The sequence below is a fragment of the Chelonia mydas genome, chromosome 5, assembly GCF_015237465.2.
Source record: "Chelonia mydas isolate rCheMyd1 chromosome 5, rCheMyd1.pri.v2, whole genome shotgun sequence".
Classification (NCBI taxonomy): domain Eukaryota; kingdom Metazoa; phylum Chordata; order Testudines; family Cheloniidae; genus Chelonia; species Chelonia mydas.
Genome location: NC_051245.2, coordinates 47032897 through 47046136, shown reverse-complemented (window position 1 = coordinate 47046136; position 13240 = coordinate 47032897). Strand labels below are relative to the sequence as shown.

Below are 13240 nucleotides of genomic sequence, written 5' to 3'. Positions count from 1 at the left end.
GCCTATAGAAGAAAAAAAACCCAAAATCAGGACTGTCCCTATAAAATCGGGATATCTGGTCACCCTAAACTGAACAGTCAGCAAAGGATACACATGCAAACTGCTGTGGCAAGGCCTTCTTCAGGAAATGTGCATAGGAAGTACTATTCAATTCTTGGTTTGCAAAACTGCTACAAGATCAGGAGCACCTCAGCCACCGAATGCGTTGATTAATACACTAATAACTATGTAGGTATCTGCAATGAAATAAGATGATTTTGGAATAGCTTTTGAACACAGTGACTAGCCTCAGGATTAGGGGAATCCACAAATGGCATAAAGCCAGTATAACTGTCTCTATACTTCTATCCCCAGCACTCCCCCATGTCATAGGTAGGCTAGAGGTGGGTGGGTGAAAGGTGCTGGTGTCTCGTTGGAGTCTGTTGCATCCGATGAAGTGAGCTGTAGCTCATGAAAGCTTATGCTCAAATAAATTTGTTAGTCTCTAAGGTGCCATAAGTACTCCTTTGCTTTTTGAAAAATGTGACGTTTACTAAATTTACTGTGACTGCTCCATGATTTTTTGCTGGCAGCAGTTTGTTTAGCTTCACTTCTTCTCTGAGCTCCTCCCAACTCAAATAAGCCAAGCTTTCCCTTTGCCTACTTAGCTCTTTTCTTAGCCCATGCTCCTGAAGCCAACCCCACTCCAAAGGCTGCTTAGAACCAATGACAGGTTTCAAGCCCTAGTACAGAAGACCTCATGGAGGGAGAAACTGCTGACTCATTTTTGCTTTTCCATGGCAGGAAATGGAACGGATTCTGAAGCTGCATGAATCAGCTCCCCCTATGCCAGCCAACAAACAGCTCACCTGAATTCCCAGAGGTCAGTACATCCTTCACTCTTCAAAAGTACAAGACACTCTGGACACAAGACCTGACAGCCTAAACCAGGCCCTTCCTGATAGGTGATAGAGTCCTGAGCAACTGGTGCCATTCATGACTGAAATAACCAATGCTTTATTAATTAGCATTATGAAGGCATTCTACGCCAACTCAAAATGCTGCATTAAAATGGAAAACAGATTGAGTAAACCATTCAGCACCAAGACAGGTGTAAAGCAGGCATGTGTCCTGTCTCCCTTTTTTGTTTATGCTAGTCATTGACTATGGATTAAAACAATGAGACAGTGATACATATGGCCTAAAGTGAAACAATTCAAGGCTATTTGATGTAGGCTTTGCTGACGACATCACTCTTATCAGTGAAGATGCCAATGGACTATAAAAATGCACAAACCAAGTAAAAGAAGTAATGGAGAAGATACGTTTGAGATACAATGCAAAGAAATGTAAAGTCATGTTAGTGGGGACTATCGGGACAAATATCAAAATTGAAGAAGAGAAACTGGAGAAGGTGGACAATTTTACATATCTTGGAAGTATCATCAGCCAAGATGGTACTAGTTCTGAGGAAAGAAAGAAGAAGAAGAAGAAGAATCAAGAAAGCAAACGCTGCATTTGGAAGACTCAAAAACATCTCCCTCAAGACAAAACTGAACGTGTACAAAGCAATTGTTATCGCCATCACAACATAAAGCAGTGAGACATGGCAACTTATCAAGAAAGATATGCAAAAGTTGGATGCGTTTCATCACAAATGTCTGAGAAGAATATTGGGAATAACATACAGAGATAGGAAGACGAATGAAGAAGTCAGAAAAATGACTGGACAAGGCACCCTCTCACAAATAATGTACAAAAGACGACATAGATGGCTGGGACATGTGCTGAGAATGGAAAAAGAATGCTTACCTAATACCGCCCTTGAATGGAAGCCAGAAAACGCAAGAAGAAAGAGAGGAAGACTGCAAATAACATGGAAACAAACAGTTCTGAATGACATCAAGCACCTCAACACGAAATGGGAATATTTGGCGAGAAGGGCGGTTGACAGGCAAGGATGGCAAATGAGAGTCGTTCAATGTGCAGCAAAGCACAGGATGGGCTAAGGTCTAAGGTAAGGTCTAATTCAATGAAGGAACTTTTCCTTCAAACACGCAGTAGTGTTATTAACAGTGAAGAAACCAAGCCAAATACATTGGTTCTAGCCAACTACCACCCAGTATCTCAAACCTTCCATTCCTGTCCTAGCTCATAGAGATGCTAGTCAAAGGCCAACTATAAACTCTCCTGACTGAAGTCAATATCTTAGACCTGGCACAATCTGGATTCAGGCAAGGACCTGGGACAAAAACAGTTTTAGTGGTACTGATGGATGATCTCCTCCTGACAATGGATAGAGGGCAGACATCCATTCTCATCCTCCTGGACATCTCTACAGCATTCAACACTCTTGACCTGAGATACTGCTATCCTGTTTCAGAGAGGTGGCAGAGATCCAGGTTAATGCACTGAAATTATCTGAGTCCTTCCTGGAGGGGTGCACTCAAAGAATAGTGATAGAAAATTAAACCTCCATGACTAGACTCTTCATTTATGGGGTTCCACAAGGATAAATTCTCTCTCTGGTCCTATTCCGGATCTACCCATGGCCAGCGATCAACTGGTCAGACTACATGGACTCAAGTGCCAGCAATATGAAGATGATACACAACTTTACCTATTCTTCACCATATATGACCACACCACTACCACCAAGATGGCCCAATGTTTAGATGAGATCAGCTCATGGATGAAGAACAACTGGCTGAAGCTGAGCCCTGCTGGTGGGCAGAGAAAAGCACACTTCGAAGAGTTTGCAGCCTAGGTGCAGTCTCCTTTGACTGAAGGCACACACACCCAACTGGTCAATTCAATCAATAGCTTAGGAGTGCTGTTGGATTCTTAGCTGACATTAAGCTCTCACATAGCAGCATCTGGGAGAAATGCTTTCTACCATCTCCTGTTGGCTAGGAGACCGTGTCCCATCCTGGTGGATGATGAGCTGGCCTCAGTTAGACACACCTTCATCACTTCCCATCTGGGTTATAGCAATGGGATAAACCAGAGCATGAAGCCATTAGCTCTTAAGAAACTCCAGCTAGCAAAGAACATTGCAGCACTTCTCCTTAGCAACATGGTTACCGCAAGCACATCAGACCTATCTTTGCTCCCTACACTGGCTTTCCATAGAACATGAAGTCAAGTTCAAGGTCTCTGTTCTTATCTTCAAGATGCTGAGTGGCCTGTGCTCAGCATATCTAAAAGATTGCCTACAGCCCTCAGAGGAAGACTGTGGTTGACAATGCCGCCCCTCTGGCAGAAAGGAGCTGTCCACCTCATCTGTGCAGGAGACCATGCTCTCCCAGGGGCAAGTTCGTCAATTCCAAGTACACAAGATATTTTTTCAACCAGCATGCCCTAACAAACACAAAGCATGTATGTTTAAAAAACCCCAAACCCTACCAAAACATAACACTCCACTGCGCACATCATTCTCCCTCTGAGGAAAGGATGAGAGAGAGAGAGATGTCAGTCTTGACTAAGGCTAAGGTTTTGGCATGGATATTTTTAGTAAAACTCACGGACAGGTCACAGGCAATAAAGAAAAATTCACAAAAGCCTGTGACGTGTCCCTGACTTTTACTAAAAATATCCATGATAAAATGGGAAGGGGCTGAGCAGCTGTGGGGTAGCTGGGAGCTCCAGGGACCCTCACCACCTATGGGGGCTCGGAGCTCCAGGTCTCCCCTCCACCCACAGCTCAGAGCTGCAGGGTCCCCCTGTCCCCAGCGGCAGCAGGGAGCTGCAGGGGTCCCTCAGCCGTCCGCGGTGGTGGGGAGCTGTGGGATACCCCCTCTGCTGTTTGCAGTGGCGAGGAGCTGCGGGGTACCCCTGCTGTTCATGGTGGCTCGGAGGTTGGGGGCCCTGCTGCCTCAGATGGTGGGGATACCTCACAGCTCCCTGCCACTGCGGGAGGTGGTGGGACGAGACTGTGGAGGAATTATGCAGTTCCCCAGGGGCTCCCCCTGCAGTGCAGCTGCATGATAATCAGCTGCTGGGGCTGAAGTCACGGAGGTCTTTGGAAGTCATGGATTCCATGACTTCCAAGACCTCTGTGACAAAATCGTAGTCTTAGTCATGATGCTTAATGCGCTACTGGAGAGCGCTCAGATACTATGATGATGAGAGTGGTACAAGAACCTATACAGAATAGAACAGAAATGCCCAGGTTTACCCTTCTCCTTGGCCTCTCATTATCTAATCCAATCTCTGGCTGTGCCTAATAACGTATCTCAGGTGCTTATACCATTCCTCTTATTAAGTTCCATTTTCCTTATGTGTTGCATGCAAGGTCAATATTTTTTTTCCCTTATGTAGGATTGTTATGGCAGGAAAGGAGGTGGGAGTCACCACCTTCTTTTGATGGCCAAGATCGGGTTCCGCCAAGGTTATGCCACCTGGTAGCTGTAGTGATTCATCTACCTGCCTAAGGATAGTCCCTCAGGACTAAGTGAAGGCTTATTACATCTTGTAGCCCTCACTCCTCTGCACTGACTATCCAGCCTGTCTAAGTTAGAGCGGGGACTTGCTAGCAGTGTAGATAGTAATGACAGAAGGTAAATCGCGTGCTTTTATTTACCTTTCCACATAATGCAAGAACACCATAAAACTGCTAAGCAACACATTTAAAACTGATTTAGGAAACACTTTCTAACCTTGTGGCAGGCTCGTTATATGTTGTATCATAGAGACCAAGAGCTCAGTAGCTTTGTAAGAGTAGGCATTTATCTGACTAATGTGAACATCCACAGTTACGTGAGACAGGACACAAGTAGGGATAGGGCATATGAACTATTGTGTTTCAAGGCATGTGCTGACTGCTAACTGCCAGGTTTTCAGAGCAGAAACCGCTAACAGGCATCTTATTTCACATGACCTATTATGCTATTGTCTGCATGTGGTTTTGGCCACTGATAGGCCAGTCTAGATGGATTCACAGCTGCATCCTCCTCTGTTCCTGTGGTTTTTTTGCAAGACACAGATTTGAGCAGCTTTATAAGTTCGAAAACCACAAATAATCTGGGGCAGTTTGTGATGGCCTTGTGTAAGTGAGTAAGGGAAAAGAGAGAGAGAGAGTGGAGGAGCCTCTCTCTTCCTTGTGTTGTTGCAACAGGGGTCAACTACAATGTCCTTGCACTCCCTGAATGTAGAGATGCTCCAGGCTAACCCAAGTGGGTGGAGTGGAGGTGGGGCCTGCTCCTCTCAGCACAGACATCAGTGTTGAGCTGAATATACACTATGCCCTTCAAATTGGAGGCGGGCTGCCGCTCCACCACGAGGAGACTGTGGAGGAATTATGCAGTTCCCCAGGGGCTCCCCCTGCAGTGCAGCTGCATCATAACCCCCACAAGGAAGGACAAGCCTTAAACCCACAATCTAGCCCACCCCCCAGCCACCCGCCTTTTTTTGTCTGTAAGATACTAGCCAGACACATCTCATGCTAGAGTAAATCAGGAACTGTTCCAATGAAGTCAGTGGAATTTCACTGCTGTAAATCCAGTCCAAGAACAGGATCATGTCCTTCCTTAGCAGTGATTGTTCCTCGGCAGTCACCAACTTGGGCAGACTACAGAAGTTGGCACTAATGTAGCTACACTGATGTAGTTAGACCTGGGCAAACCCCAGTTATTTGCACACCATAGCACACCAGTGCAAAACAGGGCTTACACCTGTACATCTTATCCCAGTAATTCACCTCGGTAAGTCACACAGAGTGACCCCCCCTGACTTATAGCAGTGCAGTGTATCTATACTGTGAGTTTGCACTCATGTAATTACATAGGGACAAATAAACCAGTGTAGACAGAGCCATGGAGGCAGGACAAAAAATGATTATATTACTAAGCTAAGAGTTAATACAACAATGCAGAAGGCGTTGAAATCCTACTAAGAGATACAGAGCCCCATCTAGCATACTGGTCTATAGACCAACCCACTGACTTGAGAAACCCCAGACAAGGCACCGCACAGTGTAAATAGAAATCTGCTCTTGAGATTCTTCTGAAGAAATATGCTAAATAAAGTTAAAGTATGATAATCACTGCAGTGACTCAACCGAGTCACAGCTCTTTAAATACAGTACCATGTGCCTAGCACAGCCTACCCCGCATGCTTCTCCAAATATCCCTTTGTGGGTGGCCAGTCAGATTCTGTCACAATCAGGAACAGGATCTTCAAAGATCAAAGCACAGAGAGGAGACTCTGCATGCTGATCTCTCCCATCCTGCGCAGAGCAGGAGTCAACAACTTTCACTGAAGCCTTGCTCTGATCCTTACCACCTCCCACTTTGGACCCTCTGGAAGGACCCTCCATGGATCCAGAGTGCTGCTTGTGGGGAGGAATCTAGAAAGGGAGGGCCAAGGGAACACATCATTCCCTCAACCCAGCAACAACAAATCCAGCTAAAACAGCCTCCATCGCCTTCTATGCTGGGAAATCAAAACAGCCTCCTCCTCACAACACACATACACTTCCAAAGAAGTTCTCAAAGTAGCAATGGGTGGGGGGAGTTTCCTATGTCAGCAACCCAGGAGGAGGACAGGGGCTCTGGATCTGGAGTGGAAGCACAGGACTTCTGTGTGGCTCTCCCCCAAGATCTATATGGATATTAGATGATCCACTGGCTCAAGGGGAATAGCTCCCCTGCACTTTCTGTAGGGGGCTCAACCTGGCCTCCTTGACAAACCTAGTGGGATTCTCCACCCACCTGCCCACCGAGAGCAGACAGCTCTGATAACACCAAACAGTCTTGGTTGCTCTGTTTGGAGTTAAAAAGACCTCTCCAGACACACTGACATTTTATGGTACCAATGTCTGTAGAATGTTCAAATCCAGGGCAGTTCATCTGAAGAGGTTTTTGTTTGACACATGCATATCTGCAGCTTGTCCGAGATGAAATCTGTTGTAGCCAAAGCAGGGATGTCAAACCTCTGGCCCTCCAGGCTCTAAATCATGGCACTCAGAGACTATTGGATTAAGAAGAAAATGTGTATTTGATTAGGAGTTCAGTGTGTGTTCCCAGAGCCATGCCCTGTGATTTCTAAATGGAAGTATTTGAATGTGTTCGGGGGCTTCATTTCTCCCAGTGTCTCCCACTGCTTTGACTACAGTCAGGAATGGATCCTCATGGGAGGCGGGAGCACTCTGAACAGCTAGTGTCCTTCCCCTGCTGTTCCTCAGCCTGAGAGGCACAAAGGGAGTGGAACAAGGCAGAGAATCGGTCCCCCTTAAGCGTGGATTGTGGTCTCTTGACTTCTTTGAAGCAATAAGTTCCACTGTCATGCTACAAGTGTTGGACGCTGCTGATTGAAAGGATATTCAGAGTTTCCCATTCATAAAGCCATGAACGCTGCTCAAGAGCCTTCCAAGTACACATTTAACAAAAAATGAATCCACTCACAAGCATGGGGGTGAGGGCAAATTCTGCCCCCATGCAGCTGGGCTTCACCGGTATAACTGACAGCAGAATTGAGTCCAGGGTATATAACTAAATGTTATCAACTCTGAGTGCCCACTTGCAGACCACAGAGGTCAATTACAATTGTTTTGCCTGACAGCAAATCTCTAGAGTTCGCAGCTGATTATTTGGAAAATCAAACTAAAATTAGAACATGGGTATCAGTGGAAGGGGTTCAGCTGGGAGGGGCCGGTGGTTCCGCTGACATAAGATGCAGTTAATTCAGAGGAACCATAAATCTTATGTGTTGGCAACTGGTGGCCAGTAAAAGTCCTACTTGACATTTTAAAGAATATGTATGTTAATCCTGGTATCCCAGACAAAATCCAGGTGGAATAACTATGTTCTGCAGCAAGCATCCAGCTTTTAATTAAGTTAAGGGAACCTTATATATGAAAAGAATTTGGCCCATAGTTTGTGAACAGAAGATAACATTATTGACTACAGTGCATGAGAAACTTTATAAGCTAGCATACACTATACTACGAGATCCTGCTATGTTACATGGGAATTCCACTGTACTGCATGGAGTTATTACATGATATTTAGGAACATTTCATGGCAACTAGAAGATAATGGGTGTACCCATTGTGGATAGAGTTAATCTCTCTGGAGAGATTTTAAGTTTGGTTTCTGTTTATAGGCTACTTAGGAAAAATATTATCACCTTGTTTCCTTCCTATTTCATGCATTCTTTGTACTCTAGCTATTTAATCAATGCATAGGGCCTATCACACTGGTATCTAAGTTCTTCGAGCTACTTGTGACCGGCAGTGCTCTGGCAATTAGGAGCACTAGATCGGTTTCTGACCTCACATCAGTGTAACTGAAGAGTAACTGCTGGGAAGTCAGTAGAGATAAAGTGGTATAAAACTGGCACACAAGTTCTGAATGAGTCTCATTGTCCTGAAATTGCTAAGGCCAGCAACAGAACCTGGAATTTCAGGGCCAAGATTGCAGGTGCATTTCAGAATTAAACAAGAACAGAAGGGCTTTGCACCAATTCACCGGTCACTCTAGCTAGAGGCCAACTAGGCACCACTGAACCAACAGATGGCTCAACATATCCTCCCACCCCAAAAGTCTGTTCTGGGAGGGGCAGCACACTGAAGTTTTGCCTTGGGCAGCAGATTGTCTTGACCAGCTCAGTGACAGCATTGCTATTTCAACTGGGTTTCAGGGCAAGAAAGGCTTAAATTGGGCTTCAAATGAACTAAACACGTTTATGGACTTAAATAATCAGAAGAGGATAGTAAACATAGTCTATGGGCTTGTGGTGTGGCTATATCTGAAGACCCGGACTTAGGCATGATTTCATTTGACTAAGACTCTAACGATTTACGCAGGGAGCATTTGGGTTGTTGGGAGATTTTAAATGTTTTACTGCAGCTCCTGACTATTATTACAATTGTTACCATAAACTGTGTGTACACAAAGTAACAGCAAATCCCAGGCTCCTTGTGAAACTCAGAGATGCCAATGACCTTTTCATGCACCACCAGCTTGTAGATACATTGACTGTACACAAGAACAGAGGACTGACTCCTACCTCTTCTGGGTAACTCTTTCCTGCATTAGGCCATTCTGTGCTCAGTACTGCTTCTTGCCTGCTTCCCACACAAGCAGCTGTGTCTAGCTGCTTCCTGAACTAGCAATGTGGGGAAGTGGGTCACATCAGGACTGCAGGCCAGGGGAAGAGGAGGAGGTGGTTCTCAGGTGTTCTCAACAACTTTTTCCACCCCCAGACTCCTCACCCAGCCTTTCCAGAAGGCATCACTCCTCCCTGGCATTGGACTCCCACGTGGCCATGCAAAACTCTAGATTCTAGAAAAACAGCCAAGTGACATACCATACACTTGGGAATTAACCAGTGTCCAAGGATATATTTAAAGTAATAGCTACACTGTTTAAACTACATTTTTTTAAAAAAATCCAAATTTCTTCATCTTTTGGGTTACATATTAAGATAATTCAGTCCTGCCCCCACAGGGAGGGGATAACCATGAAGAACATTTATTGAAATCCAAGGGGGGACAGTTCTGATGAGGGCCACTGGTTATGCTCAGACCTGAAGGTCACCTGAACCAGAGTTCTGGATCTAATCTGTCCAGAAGAACAAACATGTCAATGGCAAGATCCGACATAACTGCTTCTACCCAGAGTCTTGTCCAACCTTTCCCATGAACTGTTGACACATTTCTTATCTTTGTTCAAATGGTGCTATTTTACTGGTGGCATCTTTGCAAGGGATTATTTGTGATCATAAGGAATTCTGCCATTACTAGATACTTTATCTGATTTCCTCCTCACATTGTTTCTGTTTCTATGCAGCATGCACAGAATATAATTGCTTCAGTGACCCAAGTCAGGAGCTGCCAGATGGGTCTGCCAATTATGTAGTCCCACCATGCTGTCTTGTTAACCCTGCTAAGGAAGACTCAGTAGTGATCCACACAGATTCACTTGCTGACTGTATTCATATTTCTGGTGGGTAAAATCCTACCTTAAGAGTTTCACTTCTATTCCTAAGCCCTAGTATTTGTTCACATCAGAGGGTACATTGTATTTATATAATTATCTATTTGTATTTATACATCTATTGTATTTGCTCACATCAGAGGATACATCCACACTTCAATATAAACTCCACAGCACCAAGTCTCAGAACGCAGGTTGGCTGCCTCAGGCTCCTGGAACTAAAAATCGCAGTGTAGACTTTTTGGTTCAGGCTGGAGCCCGGGCACTGAGACCCCACAAGGCGGGTGGGTGCACAGACTTATTTCTCATTCGCTACAGTACCAGATGCACCCAACGTTAACTATTTTACCCATCTGTCCTAGGTGTCTATATGTTCTTTAAACTTCCTGTATGTTCTTTTCCACCTGTCTTAGGTATTTATATGGCCCAAATCACCATAGTATGTGATCGCCTGAAGCTTTTTAATATATTTATCCTCACTACACCTTGTGAGGGAGGGAGGGAAGAACTATTATCACTATTTTACTGATGGCAACTGAGAAACTAAGTGACTTGCCCAAGGTCACACAGTAAGTCTGTGGCAGAGCAGGAAAATGAACATAGGTCTCCTGAGTCCTAAGATTCTGCTCTAACCACCAGACCTTTCTTCCCCTCAAGCAAAGTTTAGGTCCGGCCCTTTGTTATGTTATTTGATTGGGACCCCTCAGGTACAATGCCCAAGATTCAGTAGGCAAATTTCTTCCCCTCATATGTCCCAAATTACTGTGTCATGCCAGCTGAGGCCCAGAGATGCAGAACCCAGCAGGAGGGGGGAAATAAGCATAAGGTCTAGGGATAAGTAAAGATATAGTTAATGGCAAAATTTTCAAACTTAGTTGCCTAAAAGTTAAGCATCTAAATCCATATTTGTATTCCTAATTAAACATAACCTGATGTGAAAGCCCCTGATATGCTTTCCATGGGACATGAAATTTAGGTTAACATGGACAGAACTGGGGAGGGTTTGCAGAGGGCATTAGAAGGAGAGAGGCTGATGCTTCCCTGTTAAGCTGCAATGGAAGGGGAAACACCCTCGACTAGTTACCCACAAGTTCTATGAGCACGAGGCAGCTCACATTACTACTGAGTTCCTTACGGACTCTTTGGTTTGAACCTTTGCTGTGGATCAGATACTTCAAGGCTATTATTCCACACAGGAATCCTCACCACTCCAACTTATACCTGCTGAGTCAACAACATTGCTCAAATCAACATTTAGTCTAAACCTACCTTTTGAACTTTACTTTATCTCCTTTCCTTGGGAAAGTGTTCTAGAAAGCTTTGCTCGAGGGACACCATGACTGACTGGATACACAAGAGTAGTTGTTTTCCTCCATCCTCCTACAACCCACAAACAGTGTTCCAAGCTTTAGTATCCTCTTTAACTATGTTTTAATCAAGTATTCAGACATGTATATGTGAGGACCAGGGGGAACATTCCTGCCTGCAAAGAGAAAAAAATATATAAATTAAAACATTAATTAAAAAGTACAGTAACCGTGGAAGTGTTATGTAATAAGCACATCTCTTTAGCTGCTTATATTTAGTTCATAATTTAAACAGCTTGGTTTCGTGATTTCACTGTACCAAATCCTCTACTACCCATTCTTAGCATGAACTGTGTGAAATTACTGCTGTCTTTAACTATTGACATCTTCTAAATACCCACAATGACCTGAGTTTGACACTTGCTCAGAATTTCTCCTGATAGCAGGAGAACTATGTAAAAGAACATTTGGCATCTGAAAAATTTGATCTCAGCCCGTTGTTCAAATGTACCGCTTAATACACTGAGGCATAACACCTTATGCTGTCACTCATTTTCTTGTTATGTTATACAATGGAACATAATATCTGCTCCTGACGGTACCTGAATCTGGCAAACTTGAAAAATACGGTTTTGGAGAACTGCAGGTAAAGACATTTCTTTTATTAGACACCAGCTACTTTGAAAGACATTGGGCCTAATTCAACTTTCAGAAACCCTGGTATAAAACAGAAGTAACTCCCTCAAAGTCAGTGGAGTTCCACTAGTACGCAGTTCCTGTATAAGTGGGAAGAGAAACAGGCTTTATTTCTTCAGATCAGTTGCAGGTACAAGCAGTGAGAAATTTTGCTCAGATGTTCAGTTTTTGAAATTTTGATTCATGTGTTTAGAAAGAAATGATATTTCAACCTCAGAGGTACTATTGTGATCAGAAAGGCAACATCGTAATTTCTGCAAAACCATATGACATACACACACAATATCTACACTCTACCCCAGCACTAAATAAGAGGGGAGATATCATTACATACCTACACTAAGTTAACTGGGTCTCCAAGTGCATCTTCTTTTATGCATCTGTTTTTGGCTGGTAAACTCCTTGCAGCAGGAATGGTCTTATTGTTTTGTCTTACACAGTGCCCAGAACATCATGGGTCAAATTTTCTAAAGCACTTACGTAACTTAGAAGCGTAAGTCCCATTGCCTTTCAATTGGACTTAAACTTCTAAATCACTCAGGTGCTTTTGAAAATGTTGGCCCATTTTCTCTTAAAAATAATCTGCAATAATAATTCTCATCTCAGTGTTTTCACTCTTGATTTACAATTACAAGGGGCCTAATCATCCTCTGAGACAGCGGCATTGGAACAATTTTTATTGTTGGGGTGCTGAAAGTCACTGAACAAAACTGTAGACCCTATACATGATGGAAGCCACTTAAAGGTAGGTGGTGCTACCACACCGCCAGCTGCCCTAGTTCCAACACCTCTGTTCTGAGACCTATGTTGCCATTCTTTCTTCCCACTCCTCCTCTCTACAAAGTCAGAGATCCTCAAGTGGAGAGGGGCTAGGCATGTATTGCCTTCTCCAAAACTCATGGGAATCTGCAAAACAGTCAATGTAGCTTGAAGCTTCAAATAACTTTTTCATTGTCCCTCTCTATATCTTGAAATCACTATTCATGGGCAGGGGGAAGGGGCTATCAGTAGCTGCTGATGGAGGAAGCTCCCGTAGCATGGCTCCAATAAAGCTGAGCTACCTAGAATCCTAAAGGGATCATGGGGCCACAGAGCCAGGCTGAAGGCTCAATGCCTATGCACAGATGTACCCAGCCTCGCAGACCTCAGGATGTATGTGTGGAACTCTCTGTTTATTGCACAGGAGGGCAAACCCCAACCCCTGGAATAATTTAGGGAAACCTCTGTGGACCAGATCCTCAACTGGTGTAAATCAGTGTTGCTGTATGAAATTAAATGAAACAGTGATATACATCAGCCAAAGATCTGGCCTATTATGTG

The 13240-nt window shown here is 44.1% G+C and overlaps 1 protein-coding gene across 6 annotated transcripts in view; it reads right to left on the bottom strand.

The window, feature by feature from the left end:
• Positions 1–13240, bottom strand: part of GCNT4 (glucosaminyl (N-acetyl) transferase 4) — a 128023-nt gene that overhangs the window by 103763 nt on the left and 11020 nt on the right. For all 6 annotated transcript variants that reach the window (XR_006290961.1, XR_006290962.1, XR_006290963.1 and 3 more), the window contains exon 2: positions 11187–11400. The gene's annotated coding sequence lies outside the window, so the exon portion shown is untranslated. The remainder of the gene's footprint in view (positions 1–11186; positions 11401–13240) is intronic.